Source organism: Astatotilapia calliptera, chromosome 17 (genome assembly GCF_900246225.1).
Source record: "Astatotilapia calliptera chromosome 17, fAstCal1.2, whole genome shotgun sequence".
Lineage (NCBI taxonomy): Eukaryota > Metazoa > Chordata > Actinopteri > Cichliformes > Cichlidae > Astatotilapia > Astatotilapia calliptera.
Window position 1 is genome coordinate 30,183,542 of NC_039318.1, and position 13,596 is coordinate 30,197,137.

The following is a 13,596-nucleotide window of genomic DNA, read 5'->3' on the forward strand; positions in this document are numbered from 1 at the left end:
CTGTCCAGTAGCTGTGTCTAGGGAGCTGTCTTACCTCAAAAATCACCTTTTCAGCCATCTGATTTGTAAAGGTATCCAAAGTTGGCTTCTCTGGTTGCAGTCTTTTCCATAAACAGTACAGAGTTTTCTTACTGGCGAAAAATTCGAACAATGGTTTGACAGGATTGACTTACCTACCAAAAATCACTCCGAGAGTACATCGAGAACCCATCCGGGAGGTCAGATAAGACCACAAAAAACAACATCTGCAGAATTGCAGGCCTGACTTGTCTCAGTTAAGGTCCGTTTTCAGTGAGTCAAGGTCTGCGTCTCATTGCGTCTGGCATAAAACTAACACAGCATTTTAAAAAAAGAATGTCATACCATCAGTGAAGCATGGTGGTGGTAGTATGAGGCTGCTTCAGAAACTAGATGACTTGTCATAACTGGGAATCAGGAATCAAACCAGGAATGTCACACTTAGGTTATGCAACAGGACACTGATCAGAAATCGATCTGTTCCCTCTCTGAATGGCTAAAAAAATTAATAAAGGTTTTGGAACAGCTTGAGATGCTTTGGCGTGTTCTTAAACAGGCCATTCATGCTGAAAAACTTGAAATATGGCTGAATTCCAACAATTCTGCAAACAAGAGTAACATGTAAATGTCATGAGCTGCACGAAGGACTCAGACTGAAGTCACAAAGATTAGTTCCTTTATTTTACTCTCCATTCTACTCTGTGTGATATACATAAGTGAGGGAAGAGGGGTTCGAGGTCACCAGGGTTCACGAAGGGGTCTGGAAAACACAGGGGAACTTCACACAGCTAACCTTGTCCTCCCCAAGGATTGTTTTCCATGCTGATGCCGCACCGAGTCACCACACTCACAACAGGGCCACAGCAACAAATCCTTTGGCTGGCATGCAGAATCTAGCACAAGGACAGGAGAATCAATGTCAGGAGAAACTTGAAGAGGGGTGTAAAACTGAAGTAACACTGACACTGATGGTTACACAGTAATCCAGCAATGAGGTGCATCCACTTGCTGCCTTAAGTAGTGAGCTTGAGTGAAGAATGATCAGTTGCAGGTGCGAGGGGCAGAGGCGGAGCCTGCATTCCACAGCCACACATCATTAGCATGTAGCTGTCGCTGTTAGAGTGTTAGCAAGTTTTTCCCTGTGAGTGAGGAAGACACATTTTTGTAGTGGGGGAACCACTACAAAAATGTTTGTAACAACAAACCTAATGAGATACTTATCAACCACGAGGAATCATCCTAAGGATAATCTTTCACAGATAATCATCTTGAAATATAATATGTGCAGGATTTTCAAAATACACGTTATTTTTTATTGAGTATGTCCCAAAATGAGAGACTGGGCCCATAAACTCAATGGGCAGGGGTTTACAGTGGCCTGAACAGAAAGCCATTTTACCATCGACTTCTATAGTCATTTTGCAACAACAGCTATTGACATCTGGTGGCCGTCAGATAAAATGCAGGTTTAAAGGACTTCAGCATTTCATTTTCCAACCTGCAATGTATGTTTGTGTGTTTTATTGTCCAAGGACTTACCTTGGCAGGCTCTAAATTGCTCTCCAGTTTTATTACTCAACCTACTTCAGTACTGAGTCTACTTCTTTGTGCTCGTTTGTCTTGTGTCTTACTGTTTCCAAACTTTTGCATGACATTTGTTCCACTTTTTTTCCTGCTCTGTCAGCAGGGACTTCTATTGATGCGCCACATATAGCAAGTTTCCACGGTACCTTCTTAACTGGGCAGTTCCTTAAATGGACACTTGAGGCTTGCTCCAAAAATAAGGCTATAAAGTGTTCGATTCCAGACTGCTAGAAAACTAAACTCCACTTTCCTAACAGCTGTATGAGCAGTGAATATTTACCTTACCATTTGAATATTTACTAAGGCTTGCACTTGAGCTTTTTTAGGTGTACTTTAAGTTATGGGTGCACATTGTCTTGTGAGCACACTATTTATGACACGTTTCAGCTGTTAGCATGGCTGTAGACTACTTTATTCTGTAGCAGATATTAACTAACCAGCAATGTCTGATATCTACCCAAACCATCCAAGGTGAAGTTTCTGTGGAGTACAAAAAATCCATTATTGACAGGAGCTTTAGTGAATATACTTCATATTTATAGATCTGTATTTGTAGTCTTGTCAGCGTGTTTGCTGTCTTCTGAAGTGAAATGAAAACATTTCTAATGAAACTGATGTGATTAAAGCAAAACAGTGATGGTTCTGGGAACAGTTCTAAATAACCAAGCCATTTATTTCTATCTGTTTTGCCCATTCTATCTCCTGCTCCTTTTTTTTTTATCACTCCTTTGTTCCCCTGTACTGTTATCTGTGCTTCCTTCTCTTCTTTCTGTTTCATCACCCCCCCCCCCCCCCCCCTCCCAGTATCTACAGGCCTTCTCCAACTTTTCTCATTATCTCCTTCTATCTTTCTCCTTCTATCTCCCTTTACTTTAGCTGCGATTTTGTTTGGCCCTCTCTCTCAGATCACTGATCTGTCTGCGCTGAAGCCTGAGGAAATCGGCGCCATGTGAAGCTGTTTCCTTCCACAGCTCTACATCGATAACAAAAACATGTCAGCCTGCACCGACCAAAATGCAAATCATTTCTGGTTGAACTTGAATCGCAGCTGGGGGTCGGGGGTGTGTAAACTATTTAAGCACTTTAATGATTAATTATGTCAAAACAAATGTCTAAGCAATATACAGGGCACTTTTGTGTTATATTGTTGAGTGTGGGATCTAAATCCAACTGCAGCAAGAGATTCAGATGGCTCTGTGGATAGCTTTGTCTTATACTGTGTATAGATCGTAGCAGGCAGCAATCGGTGGAATGATGAATGAGTGACCAACTCACTTCTGACGCAGCCTCACACATTGCTGCACAATGCTCCCCTGAATGCACAGGAACATATGAACATCTGGAGAAATGTGGAAAGCACATTAGATGCAACTGTTTTCGCCCATGCTGGCGGCATTGCGGGGCAATGCTTTTCTGTCAGAAAGTTCAAAGTGGTGGGCCTGATGAGCTGCCATTAAGTGTGGAACAGATACCCATGGTGCCCACAGGACCAGTTTTAATCACCTTTCTGCTATTTCTACCTGCAGGTCCAACTGTTGTAAAACACACCTCATGGAATGCAACTAAGGCTACGTTCACACTACAGGTCTTAATGCTCAATTCAGATTTTTTTGATCAAATCTGATTTTTTTTGTCTGCTTGTTCACACTACAAATAAAATGTGACAGCAAACGCACTCTAGTGTGAACCCTCAAAGCGGCCCGCATGTGCAAAAGAAGACGTCACACACAACGCGCTGTGTTTAGACCCAGAGCAAACAATATTGTTTGACTGACGGCCCTTAATATAAAGACTTGTTTCAGACTTTACGTTTCCCAATTTTGCTTTAAGTTATAAAGTTATTTTGTTATTTACATATGGCCTAATAATTATCCTTATTGCTTTTTTAGAGAGGAGCAGTGCTTCAAAGGATAGTTGCAGATTTCTGTCAGAATCTGCAGATTATACAGTACAAATAAAATGTTCATGTTTCTCCAATGTTGTCTTCCCAACAGTTTCACTAACATCTACGCTGGATGGCCAGGAAGCGCTCGCGATGTCTTCTCGGGCGCTTCTCCAGCGCTGATAATTGGAGTCTGTCTTGTATCAGTGACGTAAAAGATGGATTTAATGTGACATGACCATTCAAACAGCAGTCGCTTTCTAAAACATCAGATATGTATCGGATTCAGTACCACATACGAAAGTGACCCAGGTCGGATTTGAAAATATAGGCTTTGTGCTGTTCATACTGTCATACCATGATGGGTCGCATAGGGTCAAAAAAGTCAGATTTGATGCGCTTTCACCTGCAGTGTGAACGTAGCCTTAATTTCTTACAGACATTTGAAGGCACTCAGACAATATATCTATATGACTGAGTGATCTCCTGACTTTTACCTCTAGTGCCACCATGAGGTTGACATTTGCACTTCTGGCATGAAATGTTTCAATAAATGGATGAACATGTGACAACTTAGAAGATTGCTGATTTTTCTCACCACCAAAATGCTCACAAATTTAGCCAGTGTTTGGGTTATCTTAAAACCAATCAACCAGCCAACCAACCAACCAAAACAAACAAACAAACAAACAAACAAACAAACAAACAAACAAACACCCTGGGTTAAGTAGCATTCCAAAATATCAAAACTATCAAAAAAACCCAAATATTTTTTAAAATCATATTTGGTCATACAATTTACTTAGTCAAGTATTAACCTCTGGGCCATAAAGTCAAAGCCAACAGCAAAATGCAAAAACCATGCCATGGTTGTTGAGGAGCTATAGCATATAATGGTTGACAGTGGGCCGGAGATGGGATACACCATCTACGGACTGTTACATAAATCCATTCCACTTGCTTTTGTTTAGTAAGGTTAAAAAAAAAAGTCAGGTAAAGGTGGATGAGTAGCATCTCATTTTATTTGTACCTCTTTCTTAGTAGCAGAGAACTTTATTTCAAGAGTTGGGTAAGTGAGAAAAGATCCTGTAACTTAACTGCGGTTTGTAGGAATTCAATAAAGTTGAATAATTTATTTTATTACGAATAAAATAAATTATTATGTGACTTTTTCAGTCTCGGGTGACTCCAGGCTTCCCCAGTCTTATAAACAGTACAGTTGCGTAAATGCCAAAAATTGGTCCATCCCAAGGATTGGATCCCACAGCATAAAAAGAGCAATAAAATGTACATGGTTGAGTGCCAAGAGGACTGCAGTGAATTACACAGAAGGGAAAGCAAACACTCATAAGCTAAGCAGATGGCACAGCACAGAAACACTACCTTGTCAAGCCAGGACACTGCAGTTTATTTACTCTTGCAGTCAGTGGCCACTCTTTAAATGATGAGGAGGTGCACATCCTAGACAGAGAGGAACAACAGTTTGAGTGGGTAGTGAAGGAGGGCATTTATGTAAAAAGGAAATGACCTTCTCTAAACCTACATGGGGCCTAAGAGTAGACACAGTGCTTACACAATTTTCAATGCTGTGTCATTCCGCCCTTTTCTATGATTAGTACTCATGGCCACTGATCAATGGTGAGACGCAATTTGCATATTAACACTCATGAAACTGATCACAGGCCTCTTCATTAGGCATGGTGCTATCTATGCAACTGTATCGTTTAAAAGGATAGGAAACCTTCACATAACTGAAACTGAACGAGTCACATGGATGAGTGATGAAACATTTTTCCCAATGAAAACGCTAGCTCCAGATGAACAGAATCAGCTTCCTGCAAAGAATGTTCTTAGTTCATACCTCCTTGTTTGCGCCTCTGTGTGGAGCTTGTGTGTTGTCCCTGTGCATTAACTAGTGTTTCTAAAACTGTCTAAACAGACGTGGCTCTGAGAGCGTGTTGTTGTCTGTCTCTCTGTGCAACATTGCAAAGAACTGGAGACCTGTCTAAGGTGAACCCTGCCTTTTACTAGGCTTTTCCTCAGCAGCTGTTGGTGGCTTTTAATGTATTGTGAAAATAATAATCTAACAAATTATATGTTGTTCTGTTGTTAACTTTAGCCCATCCTGTCACTGATTAGCAGATGTTTGAGTCTGTGAGATACATCATCTAATCAGGCTTGCTAACCTAGCAGGCCAACCTCTGGTCTTAATAAGGTTGCTTCTGGCTCCAAAGATACAATGTGGTGATGCAAAATTCTAGATAGAATTTTTGTCCAATGCATACTGGGGTAATTATGACCTTACTGGGCTGCTAGTATGGATGCAGTCACATCTTTTTGACCGCAAAGGCATTCATAAAGAGGTAAATCAGTATTTACAATTGGGTAGTTGTTATGACAGACAGGAAAAAAGAAAGGGAGAAAAAAGAAGAAAGCAAAAAATAAGTAAAGAAAATTATAAAATCATATTACAAGGACACACAATTATGAAGAAGAAATGTACAAAATACAACAGAAGGCCCATTATTAAAAAGACTTCTTAGAAAAGTATTTAAAGGGAAAGTGCTTCCTCTTTTAAAAATTTAGTAGAAGACACTTAATCAATTTGTTAATTCCCCCTCTGAGCAGTCAGTACACACGCACACACACACATACACACGTAAACAGAGAATAGTCTGAATACCTGAATGTACTTCAGCTGTGGGTAACCTTCACCCTTCTGTGAAGCATCTGTTGCTGCATTGCAGAGGCTTTTGCAGCAAGAAACAGAGCATTTTTGTCTGTCTACATACACAGAAGCGATGTTGTTTAGATAAATTGTGCTGAAACAGAGGTGCTGCGGTGGGGAGCTTTGACAGATGTGTCGTGCTCAGATTCACAGGTCATGAAATGTATAGAGAACACACACACAAACACACAGGCGGCGATATGTGAAGAGAGGCGATGTTGGATTGAGAGAAGTTTGGAGGATGGAGAACTTTCTTCCCAAGAAAACTCATCAAATTCTACACAGAAATACAATCTGGCACGGGCTCTTTAATGTTTTTTTAATACATCTCTGTAGGAAAGAAAATTGAAGGAGATGAACCGGCTTCTTAATACAGTAGAGAGAACACAGCATGGTTTCCGGAATTCAGTTCAGGCACAATTTTATTCATTTTCAGTCCTTGACAAAGTACATCATCAGGAGGACAAAAGCACTTTGACAAAGATGACAATAAGTACAGTTACTTGATATTTCTCATGCAAACAGCACAAAACCCCAATCCTCTGTGATGCTGCGGATGCTCAAAAGTTATACTTGTGCAAGATATACTCAGCTGAAACCCATTAAATACAATAATATTTATGTTTTTGTTTTGTTTTTTAAACAAGGCATATGGCAGAAGCTATAAACAGACAAACTTACGACCCCCCCCCCCCCCACTCCACCCCAACCAATGATCTTAAAGGCAATTCAAAATGTAAAAAGTAAGCATCAAGCATCAATCTCATTTTTAATATGAATGTTAATATATCGTGAAAGCAAAATGATGTATGCTCCATTTTTGATTTCATTATTGTAGCCAACCTCCTGAAGGATACACAATATTGTGTACTGTTCCTGTGGAAAAACCTGAATACCTGAATACAACCTTGCTGCTTTCACAGAAATTAAAAAGGTAAGCAGCAGCCAGTTGCTGCTAACCTCATGCCCTTGATTAATAGATCATCAGCAAATGTAATTCTGTTTGTTTAAAAACTTTTTGGCATTTTGCTGGTCTGGAATATTCAAGATTTGTATTTGCAGGAGTGGATGTTCCAGCAAATTCACATTCAATGTTAAAGTTCATAACAGTACAATTAGAAAAAAGACTAAACAAGGATAATTTGTTTTGAAGGGTTGCCAGGAGAAAACCTCTTCTTCTCTAAGAACATAGCAGCACAGCTTAGGGTTGAAACGTTAGACACAAACAAACCTCAAAACATCTGGATCATTGTCCTTCGGACAGAGGGGAGATGTTTGTCCATAGAACATGGCATCATAATTAGTGAAAACCAAACATAGGACCAACACCTCATACTGGCTGTCAATCATGGTACGAAGTGTTGGTAATCTACAGCAGAATGATAGTGATACAGATATAAGTTACTTTCAAGTTATTTCTGCTAAAGGGGTTCTACAAGTTGCTAAATCGTGTCATGTATTTGCATAGACTACCGTGAAAAGTTTCATTTTTATGTTGGCTTTAAAACAATTTAATGAATGATTGCTAAAATACCTCCAGACTAGGGATGGGTATCGAAAACCGGTTCTTGTTGAGAACCAGTTCCCACTGTTTCAATTCCTTTGAATTGTTTGTCATTTTTGCAAACGATTCCCTTATCGATTCCAGTCGCCCCGAATGATGTCACCACATTGCGGAGCGTCATTTACCTGGCAGGAAACACGGCGCCTAAGCGGCTCAAACGCTCAAAAGTTTGATTATACTTTACGAGAACGGATGACAACAGGGCAACTTGCAATACTTGCAAAGTGGATATTTCATTTAAGGGAGGAAACACTACGAATATGCAAAAGCATTTGCTCACAAAACACGCGATGACCTTAAATGAATGTCATGTTTTTAATTCCGCTCCGGACTCGTGAATCTCAACCCAGCAGCAGCGGTAACGTTTGCATGTCCTCTCCCGTTAATGCGGCAGGTAAATAATCAACTAACAGTGCATATCATGTTAGCGCGATCTGTCTTATTACAAAACCTGCCATTACTGTGCATTTAGGTGACCATGATGAGAGAGACAGACAGAGTCTGGCTGGCTCAGATGCTGGCAGTTGTTGCTGCAGTCTAACGGTGTCCTTTCAGGCCAGGATAGACGAAGCAGTGACTAAGTTTGTGGTAAAAGGTTTGCACCCATTTGCCACAGCAGATGCGCCCGATTTTCGGCAAGTGAATGTGTTTAATTGTAGGCAGGGACATTATACTGGATATTCTTGTGTAATTGCTACAGATTAATTTATGTTATACTTTGTTATTGCTACAGAATAATATTTATTTTGTTATTTTACATTTACAATTTTTTTTCCTGGGGACCCTGTGACGCCCCATTGAAAAGCCGTAGGCTGGATCTCTTAAGATCTCACTGCTGTGTTTGTAAGGCCATGTTACTCCTAAATTTATATCTTGTTCAAAGAGAAGATATAAAACAAAGTTCTAAGCTAAACACCTTAGTGTTCTCCTTTTTAAAAAAGAATCGATAAGAGAATCGATAAAGAATCGAATCGTTAAACAGAATCGAAAATGGAATCGGAATCTTATCAATACCCACCCCTACTCCAGACCCTGCTAGAAATTTCAAATGCACCCGGAAACGCAAAGTTATAGATAAGACACATACCATGTAAAATGACTGTGTACAGTCTGTTTTTAAGACTGCACACCTACACAAAGCCTTATGGGACAAATAAAGATATCTAAGGTAATACAAAGGAACAAGTGACAGAATAAGCGATCTTTTCCTCTCACCAAAATAAGGTTAAACTGGGTTATTTAGGAGGAGTCCTTGTCTAACAATTGAATGTTGGTGAAATAAAGAGAAATGCTTGAAGCACTAGATGAAGTGTGAAGAGATGAAAGGAAGGGAAATAAGGAAGGGAAAAAGAAGTGCGTGAGTAAAAAGGGAGAAACAACAAAATGGAATCGGGTGACAGTAAAGACACGACAGCGGCAGGGGATTAGAGTGGAAAACATGATGATAGCTCGTAACATCTGGAACAGGATGTGAAGTGGTTTTCTAAAAGGTCAGATTCGTGGTAAAGCATTTAGGGATAAGTGGGTAGTGCTAGTTCAGGTCTTTACTGCCTGTAGGCGCTTTAGAGGTGTTTGTCATCCAACATTTAATCCTGTCTGCCACAGAGACAATTTCGCAATGCCACTAAATGAGGACGACTTTTATCACACATTACCATTTGTCATTCCTAACAAAGGCTTCACAAAAGATGTGAGGAGGAAAATGTTACCTACAGTGTGACTGACTCAAATCCCCCTGAGAGTTTGATGCATGCAAATTGGGTGTAAGTAGTCATTGTGCTGAATGCATTTCCTCTCCGTAGCTTCATCCCTCACCTGAAGGAGGAGTCATTATTGAAATGACCCACACCGTTCTCTGTGTACGGCATTTACGTCCTTTGTAGTAATGACTCATCAAGAATATATCATAGATGTTGATGCCAGTATGACCGAAACGAAATTAAACACATTCACGTTATGGCTTTTTGTGAAAAGCAGCTGCAGGATGAGTAAGTACGAAGCACAATCAAGCTGAATTACTCAGTTTGTCTGTCCACCTCTCTGCTGTTTATCTTGTTTAGAGGCATCTCAAAAGCTGTACAAATGAGAACCTATAAAACTTCCCAGAAAGTCTAACTGACATCATTTTGTGTTCCCCCCCACAAGCGCATGCTTTCATACCCACAAATAATTCTTTAGAGCAGGTATCCTTAGGCAGTATTTTTGATTACGATATGCTTGCAAGGTTTAAAGAAACACCTACAGTGTTACCGAAATGCCACAGTACAGTTGTGTCTGAAATTTATGACTGAGTTTAACAACTCAAATATTAATCACTGCTATACTATTGGCTACATAGTGGACCCAAGTGCAGACAGCTATTGATGGATTTGTGACACTACAAAGAGTGTTGTTTCTGAGAGTTCCTAATTATGCCTGTCGCTCAAACACCAGCAGGACATTTGCACCATACTTGAGGCAAAATGCACCTCATTGCTGTTATTTTTAAGAAAATGTTTCTATCGTTTCATAAGCAAGCAGTTATCAATATATTGCTAACATATTTACGGGTTACGCAAAGCAATAACTAAATCTCAAATAGAGTTGGAATAGCTTTAATAGTCTTGGCTGTTGTTAAGGCAGAGGAGAAGATAAGCTCCTGAATCATTTGGTGGTTTGAGTGTGGATGATTATGGTCACAAAACACTCCGAGTGGGTAAGGAAATCACATTAGCTTTGTATCTGATGACTCTTTAACATAAAGGTTTGAGAGGCTACACAGAAAGTATCACTGGCAATGTGTGGTCTTTTAGGCAAACAGAGGTAATGTACAGCAGGGGCAGGCAATATGGGGTCACACTATTATAAGTAAATTGGTGGTGATATTTATGATGATATACAAGAAAAAAAGCAGAATGTTTTATCATTGACAGTGGACTGATAGACTGGGGTGGCTAATACTGCAAAATTCTTTGACACATATCCATGTTTTACTACTTATTTTTTGCTTAGTGTTAAGTGTTTTATACAAAAACTAGTAGAGACACATTGGTCAGCCACAGCCATTATGGTGGAAATGCAAATTGGCAGGCCATGGTCGTTATGATGTACAGTAAAAAATTACATGTTTGTACTCTATATTTGTCCTACCATAGCTAGTATTTTGCACTTAAATTTAAGGGGTATCTGAGGGCCTCTGGATGTCTGGAGTTTTGATCTCCTCCATACCTGCTTCATGCCTGGTGGATGGGGCTGTGGCTCCCCACACCCTCTAGCAGATCATTACATGAAGGAACCTTTTAAAGACAAGTGCGTTCATGCTCACAGGTGTACAATGATGCTGTCACAATGATGTTTAATATTTAGTATTTACTGTTATATTCCCATATATCATCATGATGTTGTTTATTCTATTGCTGTCTTTTTCTTCTGCTTGTTTTCTTTTTTCTTTCTCAACAGGTGATCCAGGTGATTGATATATGTATTTTTTGTCTGCTTATTTTGTTGGTTTTTGTTTTTAGCCCTTTATCCCCGTCCCTCTTCTCCGCTGTTTTTCTTTCCCTCTTTCTTTCTCCCCTTTCTTTTCCTCAGTCAAGTCTGTCCTGTATTTAGCAAGTGAAAATAAAAAATCAAATAAACAATAAAAGGTGAATCAAATAGACCATTACGGCAAGGCTGGGATGGTACATTTGGTAAAGTAAATCCGTTGGGCATCTTTCTTCACCTTTAGACAATAATTCTGATTAAAAAAAAAAGAGCCAAACGGGACAGGCAAAAAAATAAATAAAAAAATAAAAAATTAAGGGGTAGGAAAACAGAATTCAGTTGACTGCAATCTGCAATCTACTTTTTTTTTTTTTTTTTTTGCAATCTACTTACATTTAGTGATGAGATTGTATACACTGTGCATTTAAATAGAAGTATGAAATAACTGCTTAATGCTTTAACATTTCACTTTTATAACTTTAATGATAATAAAACTGAAATTCTAGTGATTTCTCCCACTGATTGTTTTATTTAGTATTGCTCTTTGTTGGAAGTTGGTGAAGTAGTTTCCCTTTTAGGTACTTAACTGTCATTTGAGGCTGACATGCTGCTCTCGCTTTCAGACATGTTTGGACTTGTGTCACTGTTTTGCACACTAGTAAGCATTGCTATATCATTGATATCGCAAGATAAAACTTATAAAAGATTATCGCAAACTACAGAATGTGGTCAGTCCTAGTGAAAAGCCACAAAATCTGCCTTTTGGTTTGCTACAAGATAGCAAACCATAAACAATCTATAAGATAGATGAAGATGTAGAGTCTGACAGCAGTAAGGAAAGACTTCTCCGCCCCGCATTGTGGGTGCCGCAGCCTACCACTGAAGGAGCTACTCAGCGCTGTCAGAGTCTCCTGCATGGGGTGGGAGATGTTGTTCAACAGAGATGACAGCTTAGCCACTATTGTCCTGTTACTCACGACCTCCACTGGGTCCAGAGGGCATCCTAGAACAGAGCTGGCCCTCTCGATCTGCCTGTTTAGTCTCTTCCTGTCCCCAGCAGAGATGCCGCTGCCCCAGCAGACCATGCCGTAAAAGATGGCTGAGGCCACCACAGAGTCATAGAAGATCTTGCAGCAGGTACAGCCTGCTCTGCCCTTTTCTGTAGAGGGCATCTGAATTGTGAGTCCAATGTAGTTTATTGTTCAGGTGAACACCAAGGTACCTGTAGCTATCCACAGCCTCAATGTCCATACCTTGGATGTTTATTGGTTGCAGTGGAGGATGTTTGTGCCTGCAGGAGTCTACCACCCGCTCCTTGGTTTTACTTGTGTTGATCTGGACGTAGTTCTGCTGGCACTAGTCCACAAATCCTTGGGTTACTTTGAATGATCATTCGAAGTGGTCCATAAAATACACAAAACTGAGAGTTGAAATTTCAATTTTTTATAAAATGGCTGAGTGCCTCTACAGTGAATGAGTGAACAAGGTCCAAGACTTGGGTCTGTTAAACACTTTAAAAACAATGCATTTGTTTCAGCAGCTTCATGATATGGAAAAAGTGATGTTAGCTTCAGTGTGGCTTGCTGTAATTTTATCATTCCCAGATTGGTTGAGTGCCTGCCAAGGGCTATGTTAATTATGCCCTGTGTGTGTACTGAAAAGCAGATAGTTTTAAATTACAGCGAGGATAACATTTAGCCTTTTCTCACATGGTTATGGATGTTTCACATTAATGGCAATTTTGGCTACTTTACATTAGATTTGTTGATCTAATGCAGCTGGAGAACATCTCATCATTATTAACTGATAGTTAGAGCTTATTACTGTTAATCTGAGGCTGGAGTTTGGCCACACATTATAGCAACATTTTTGCCTGAATTGCACATGCTCAAAAGTTTGCTGTGAATTTGTATGGTTTTTTGTCTCGCACTTGTTAAATTAACTGTATAATTGACTGTATTAATCGGCCAGCTTGAGCAATTCTTTTTAGTATTTAATTAGGGTTCCTGTTTGGATATTGGAAATGCCTTTTATTGAATTTACTGTATGAGATTAGACAAAAAAGTGTTGTGCTGAATGGCATATCAGAGCAAAAATGAAATAGTGCCAGGAGCCGTTTGTTCTGCTTTAATCTTCTTATTTAGTGCGAATATAAGTGTTATGTCAACCAACACATTTTAAATCTCTGTTAAGTCATCTGTTGTATCAACCATCTTCATAGAGTTCAGCTACTCTTATTATCTTTTTTCCCTGCTAGTTTTTTCCCCTCACCTGTGTTCAGTAAGCCACTCAGTATGCGTCTTCATGCTGACTGATATTCTGTGCATGACTCTTGTAATAATAATACTAAAGGTC